Below are 7,924 nucleotides of genomic sequence, written 5' to 3' on the forward strand. Positions count from 1 at the left end.
TCCTTTCTGTGGTAAAGCCCACGAAGATGCTAATGTGCATCTCCAACACTTCTTGGAGATCTGTAGTACTTTTACCATTAAGGGAGTGACCCAAGAGGCATATGTCTTCGTCTTTTCCCTTCTCTTTGTTGGGAAAAGCAAAATAATGGTTTTACTCAAATCGCAATGCTGTAGATACATGGGAAAAGTGTTCCAACGCTTTCCTAGTTAAGTTCTTCTCAATGGGTAAGACCAATGCTCTTCACAACAAAATCTCTAGCTTTCAACAGCAAGCTGATGAGTCAATTCTCGAAGCTTGGGAATGTATGCAAGAGTATGTTGCCTCATGCCCACACCATGGTATGGAAGACTTGCTTTTGATCTAGAACTTCTACCATGGTTTAGTTCCATTGGATAGAAGCCATTTAGATGCTGCCGCAGGAGGCGCATTCTTTTCACTTAATGTCACAAATGCCAAGGCATTGATCGAGAAGATGGTTTCCAACCAAGGATGGAGCGATGAACGACTACAACCCTGCAAATGAGGTATGCATTCTCTTAAAGAAGCTGACATGCTTGCAGCCAAGGTAGATCTACTCGCAAAAAGACTAGAAAATTGCGAGAAAATGAGTGCCCAAGAAACTGTACAAGCCATGGACACCCACATGACTTGTGAAGTTTGTGGAGAGACCAGACATTCAAGCAATTTCTGCCCTGAGACCCATGAAGACCTCAACTTTGTCAATAATGACAACGGTTTTCGTCCTCAAAATCAAGGATGGAATCAACGCTCCAACAACCAAGGTAACAATTACAATAATTAGTCGCAACATCCGAATAATCAAGGTAATGGTTATCCTTTCCTTAAGGATCTTGTCTATAGTCAAGGTAGAATGACTAATAGTATAAATAAGAAACTCCATGCTAATGACAAGATGTTGGAAAACATAAATGCTAAATTGGATGATTTCTCTTCCGCCATAAAGAATCAACTTAGCTTTAATAAGATGCTAGAAACCCAATTAGCACAATTAGCAGCTGCTATCCCATCTTTTGAGAAAGGAAGAATTCCTGGCAAGCCTGAAGAATTTATGGAGACCTCCAACCTCGTCACATCAAGGTATGATTTTGGTTTAGATGGTTGGGTGTTACTATTAAGAAAGGTGATCCTGGAAGTCCTGTTATTACTTGCTCTATTGGTCCTCATACTTTTGAAAATGCAATTTGTGATCTTGGATCTAGTGTGAACATAATGTCTAAGGAAACTTATGAAAACTTGTTCTACACTGAATTAGCTCCAACTTCTGTCTATTTGCAACTAGTTGATCAATCAGTATGCCATGTGGAAGGAATAGCCACCGACCTTCTGGTCAGAATTAGAGGTGCTTATGTTCTAGTTGATTTTGTGATATAAGACATGCTAAATGATAGGGAAGCACCCCTCATCCTTGGTCGTCCTTTTCTCAATACCGCTAATGCTTGTATATATGTAGCATCTGGATGCATTCAATTCCACTTAGATGGAAGGAAAGAAACCTTTGCTTTTGCCTCTGGAAAACCTGTCTTTTATGAGAAACAGGAAAGAAAGAAGCAACCAAAGAAAAGAAGAACCAGAAAGCAAAAGCCAATTGAGAACGAAGAGCCTGGCAAGAATAAGCCAAAGCCACGAGGGACATGGCGCAATAAGAAAGAAGCATCGTCTACATCATCGTCGCCTGATCCTGTGAGTACCCCTAAAGAAAACAAGGAGGAAGAATTCTCGTACAAGAAGGAAGAATCCCAGCACAAGGAAGAACAACCATGAGCCGGTACTAGAAGGTACGCTTTTACTGCATTTCTACTTCATTTAGTATAGGTTGCATTTGCAAATTTCCCTTTCCAACTTTGCATTACATGTTAGGTTATTAGTTGCATTGCATGTTTACATTTTCAATAAAGGTACTCATGAAGTACTAGCACTTAGAATAAATTCATAGTAATAAAATCTAAAAAACCAATAAAATAGATCTCATAATAGTTAGGCTTAGTAATAAATTATTATAGTAGTAATAAATAAAGAAAGATTCAAAGAGAGCCGCCTGAGAAGAAGATTCTGACTCCTGCAAAAGGCAAGCTTGGGGGAGAACCGCCCTGCTCAGGTATGAAGACATTCACATCTACTCTTTAATCTACATTAATTCTCTGTATGGAAAAAGAAAAATAATAAAATATATATATAAATGAATGATAATAATATAAATATGATAATAATAAAATGAATGATGATATAGAGATACAGTAATAATAGTATAATCATATAATATGTAACACAACTATGCTATTATAATTAATGTAGAGAAGAATTATTAAAGCTGCCTTAATCACTCTTGCTTTGAAATTGATGTTTACAAACCTTTTGGAAATGATGAATAATTGCTTTGTGATACTTTGCAAAAGCTTGCTATACAACCCTTTACTTCTCAAGTTTTGAGCATGTAAATTAGAGTTCATCTTAAGTTGACTGCTTTTGTGGGTTGCGAATGCTAGAACCAAGTATAGGCTTTTGTGAGATATGTTGTAGCAAAGATTACAGTAACTCTTTTTAACTTGTCTGAGGAATGGCTGAGATAACTTGGAGTTTTGTTCTTACAAAAAGATTAAAAAAACCTTGCTAGAAGTTCCTCGACGGTGAAAATTTCCTACCAGAGCCAAATATATATGCTTTCCCGATATGATAAGCTTACACAAAAAGCTGCTTGTTTATTTTGAGCTTTGTCAAGCCTTGTTGATCTGAGTAGAGAAACTTGTCATACCTTTTGATCAAGATCACGTACACTCCATGTAGATAGATATGCTACTTCTACACTAGAACTATGCAACCATCCATTCTATATTTATGCACCCTTTACTCCATAAGAGACATACATTTATATCCCCTCTAGCTATCCATCATATTATAGAGAGGCATGGGCTACCAAAAAAGCAAGAGAGAGAGAGAGAGAGAGAAGAGCAAAAAGCTCTATAGTTCAAAAAAGAAGAAGAGAGAAAGAATAAGGTAGCCATGCCCTCTCAAAAAGGAAGCTAGAGGAAGAGAAGTTCTCAAAGGAGTACGACTTCCACCAAATACCACACACTTGCACATCTTGATCATTTTGTATGACTTGTTGCTCCTTGTGATCCAAGCGTTTGACTTAGCAATAAATTCAATTCAAGTAAGCCTCGCTTTTTATTCCCTACCTACGAACTCCACATAAACCCTAGAGTAGGGGAAAGGCTAAGATCTTTTGGCCTTGGGGAGGATTTAAACACCATTGAGAGATTGAGTGTACCATTTGAGGAACTAGGCAAGTTTTTTCAAAAATCTTGAAATCCTCCAGGAAGTCTTAGCTAAACCAATGCAAAGAAGAAAGTTTTTGTCTATGGTATGCTATCTTGCAACTGCTTATGGCAAGGTGAAAGCTATACACCCCATATGGCTGAGACTGATAGTGAATTTCTAACACTAACTTGCTCAACTCAAGAGGTAGTATTGGTTTGTATATGAGTTTTTGCAGGGCGTTACATTGAGGCAATTCCTGAGCCAACATGCTAAACGCGCATCTTTGCTCGAGACGAGCAAAGGGGTAGCTTATTGATGGTCACTAAAAACCCAATTTGACCATCAACATTCCACCCAAACCAAGGTAAAACGACATCACATGTGCCATATTTTGTTTATAATTCACCTAGTTCCACTTGTACTTGGAAAATTTATTTGTATGCAGGAAAAATCGCAAAAATGGACAAATAAGGAGCATAGAAGGCAAGTGGACGTGGCAGGGGGCCGTGGGCCCATAGTGCCATGTCGGTCGATGCCTAGGGGCATCGCCCGATGGCCCCACCCCACTTGCCACATCACTGATCCATGTGAAGGCCTCCATACGGCTTCTCCACCCTTGATCCATCCAAGTCGGTTCGATCCAAAGGATGATGTTGAGCTGCCCTAGATCAACAAGCCCGCTATCATACACTTGGAGGGGCCCAAACCAACCTCGAAACTGCCTTCTAGACCATGACAGCTGACTTACCTACATGCAACCGCCATATAGAGGCCATCCATCGCCGTTGGATGGTGAGGTGGTGCAATGGACGGTCGGCCGACCATGGCCAACGTCGCCCGATGGCCAAGTCACCCCAAACCACCTCATCTTCGCCTACAAGTACCCCCATGCCCTCTACACACTATAAAAAGGGTTGTGGTGCTTGGTGGAGATCATAACTCAGTAGCTCTCAAGCATCCCAAGTGTTCCAAGCTCTTAGAAGCTCTCCAAGAGTAGTAGCTTAGACATAGTAGCTAGCTAGTAGTGATAAGAGTAGAGCAGAGCTCGCCTCGGAGTCCAGAAGAGTCTTCTGGTCTGGTATAGCTCCTCTTGTAATCTTTATTTTAGCATTTACTTATTTAGTACTTTACTTTGTCAAGTACTTTATTCAGTAATATAGCTCTGCTTAGTTCAAGTCATGTCTTACTATTGTCTATCATTAGTGAGCTTAGGTGCTTGTCCTTTGGCATTTGCATCATTATTATCTTAGTGTTTAGTTTGTTCATCGTTAGTACTTGTTGTACCGTCTGGTTATGGTGTTTCGATCTTAATTCACCAGAGCTCGGATCTAAATAGTGAGTTTATAGATTAAGCATGGTGCTTAGGCTATATCTTGCCTGTAGGTATGGCTAGATCCCTGGATAGATTGTGGTAGTTGGCAGGTGGTGACAGCCCTGTCCTTCCTCTGTATTTCACCACGTAGGGTCTAGTTATTAAAACGTAGGGCTCGTTGTGCTTCGTGTTTGGTTAAATCCAATGCAAGTACGCCCCTCGTACTAAGGACGATCTCACTATCATTAAGTTACTTTTGTTGCTTAAGGTTACATACTCTACTTCTTACACTCAGCTACACTACACTTCTAGTTACCTCTGTCTGTGTGATCAAAATCCTTTTTTATCTTTTTTCGTCCATCATCCATAGTACCCTCATCGCCCCCGTTTTGCTAAACCTACCTACCTAGTCAACCTAGCCACATTTCCTGACACGCCGAACTGCCTTCCTTTTGGAAAATATAAATTCGACACTCGGTACTCTCCGAGCGAAGTGCTACATGATAGTTCTATGCGCTTGCGGAATCCCCTTTCCTATATACACACTTATGAACCATGTCAACAGGCATTTCTAGTGCCGTTGCTGGGATATAATCCTAGTAGTGACGCTAAGAAACGCCAACAGTGGGTAAAGTTTTTCGACAAGGGTTTTACTGGCCCACCGCGGTCAAAGACGCACAGCACATCTTGAGGACTTGTGAAGGATGTCAGTACTTTGCTAAGCAAAAACAAGTGCCTTCTCAAGAACTCCAAACGATCTCGATCATATGGCCCATCGCCATCTAGGGACTCGACCTCGTCGGGAAACTCACACCTGCCACCGGGGGCTTCGACCACTTGTTCATCATGATTGACAAGTTCACCAAGTGGATCAAGGCCAAACCTGTAGCTACATCTAGCTCAGAGGCGGCGGTCGAGATCATCAAGGAGGTTATAAACTGGTATGGTGTCATGAACACGATCATCACCGACAATGGAACCCAGTTCACGGGGAGCGCTTTTGTCAACTTCTGTGATGAACAATAGATCAACGTAAGATGGGCTGCAGTGGCCCACCCCAAGACCAACGGTCAAGTAGAAAGGGCAAATGGATGCATCTTTTGGGGCCTCAAACCCCGAATTTTTAGGAAACTAAAAAAGTTCGAGGGCAGATGGGTCTAGGAGCTCCAACCAGTCCTGTGGGGCCTATAGACCACTCCTACTAGGCCGACAGGGTTCACTCCATTTTTTCTTATCTACGGTGCTAATGTAGTACTACCTGAGGAGATCAGCTACGCCTTTCCTCGTGTCTGCGCCTATGATGAGGATACAACAGAGGAAGCCTTACAGGATTCCCTCGATAGGCTCGACGAGCACCACAGAATGGCACTCGTCCGCTCCGCAAGATATCAGCGGCAGCTACGCAAGTACCGTACCACAGCAAGCATGTTCGGCCACTAAACTTCATGCAAGGCAATCTAGTTCTGCGTCGAGTGTAGACAACCAAGGGGGAAAACAAGTTTACACCTCCTTGGGAAGGACCGTTTATCATGGCCGAAGTGCTAAGATTGGGAACGTATAAGCTGGCAAACATGAAAGGTGAAGTCTACACAAATGCCTGGAACATCGACTTGTTACGACGGTTCTACCCATGAGAAAGCAGCCTTATACTAGGGCCTAATTTATGGATGGTGTACCACCAACCCACAATAAATGCAGTAGGCTCCACCAGTAAGATGATCAATATGCACCTAGGCTTAAACTAAGCACCACAGCCAGTCATGCTGACCTGCCGAGGCACTCGGGGGCTACTCGATCGAAAAGTTTCAAAGAGTATACTGCATTCGGGCAAATCGTGTCAAGGGTATCCAAGCAATCACCGCGATATGTTATGCTAACCTATTACGGTGATCCGGGGCTACAACTGACACTACACGAAGCCACAAGGCCATTACTCAGGAAAACACAAAACATGAAGTGCAGAAAGTCTTTATCTAAGGCTAACGCAATTTACACAACATGAGGAGCAGAGCGGATTACATCCTCTACTCTCTCAGATTCAGCAATGGCGCCTGCCGTGCCCCTAAACTCCACAGCCAGTGCACCGACATCGTCAGGTTCTTCCACCGGTGGAAACCTGATCGCCACGTCATGAAGGTTCTGCCGCTCTGGAGTGTAGCGGCCGCCAATGCCAATGCAGCCCCGCAACAAACCGCGTGTCGAATTACTTCGGTAAATCGCCTTGGGACATTGCCGAGGCGCTCTTCCACACTCACCCCCACCGGCGAGAGCACGTCAATAACGCTACCACATTGCCGCGAGGGAGGAATCAGCCGTAGCAGCGTCACGGTCGCGCTCTGCCTCCATCACCTACTTGGTTAGAGCGGCGTTGGCATCACGAAGCCTCACCACCTTGCCTTCGGCAGCGGCCAGTTGGTCTTGGATGGCTAAGAAGCATAATCAGAGCAACCGCTCATCAAAGCAAGACATCTTTAGAAGGATGAACAAGGAATCTCGCCAGGATCTTACTAAGAAGGTGCGCCTGGGCTTCGGCGTGGGATGTCGCGGTGGCGGCCGCTTCCCGCTCCGACCTAGCCATCGCTTTTTGTATGGCCTCCAACTATGCTCGAAGATGACTCGCTTCATCCCCAGCCATCGTGACTACCGGTGGAGCTACGGCTTCCAACGTTGTAACACCGCCTGGCGATTCGGGAGGATTCGCATCGTCAAGCACAGGAAGCCTGGAAGAATACCCATTGAGAAGAAGTACAAAGCCCCAAGTTCACACGATTCGGGTTGGTTTAGGGACTTACCCGACGAAAGCATGATGGATGGGCAGATAGTACTCGCCTGCCGCCCGTCTAGCAACCTCCGTCCTCGAGCTCCATGCGCTCTCCATCAAATTTGATCTAAGGGGATAGAGACAGAGGAAGATGAACAATTAAAGAAAGGAAGGTAAGCTCAATAGTGCGCAGATAAAATTATGCCCATTTATGCCTCCCTTTCTTTATATAAGCAGGAACCGACGCATGGATGGCATCCCAACCGCACACGCTTGTGCATGGGAAAACAAGCCGTCAACACTGACACTTTGGATTACGGTAAGCAAACTCACCCTCGGATCCCGGTGGTCCATTTTCAATATACCCTCATCTGAGACAGTGAAGGTGAGTGGTCTGACACTGAGATCGGGTACTCGGCCCGGCTCACCCCTTCAGCAGGTGTAAGCGGTAGCAATTCATTCACTATCGACACTACCCTCTAGAGTCAGGGGGTATTCTTGAGGGTCACCAATCTGAGTCTAAAACCTCTAACACTCGGTGTCACGTAAATCTCCCAATACCCCGACAAGCTCG

The 7,924-nt window shown here is 44.0% G+C and overlaps 1 non-coding gene across 1 annotated transcript; it reads right to left on the reverse strand.

The window, feature by feature from the left end:
• Positions 1–236: 236 nt before the first annotated feature.
• LOC136534229 (small nucleolar RNA R71) lies at positions 237–343 on the reverse strand. Its single transcript, XR_010778695.1, has one exon. It is a non-coding gene; the product is annotated as a small nucleolar RNA R71 (small nucleolar RNA).
• Between the last annotated feature and the right edge of the window lie 7,581 nt (positions 344–7,924).

This window comes from Miscanthus floridulus, unplaced genomic scaffold (assembly GCF_019320115.1).
Source record: "Miscanthus floridulus cultivar M001 unplaced genomic scaffold, ASM1932011v1 os_1697_1, whole genome shotgun sequence".
Taxonomy (NCBI): domain Eukaryota; kingdom Viridiplantae; phylum Streptophyta; class Magnoliopsida; order Poales; family Poaceae; genus Miscanthus; species Miscanthus floridulus.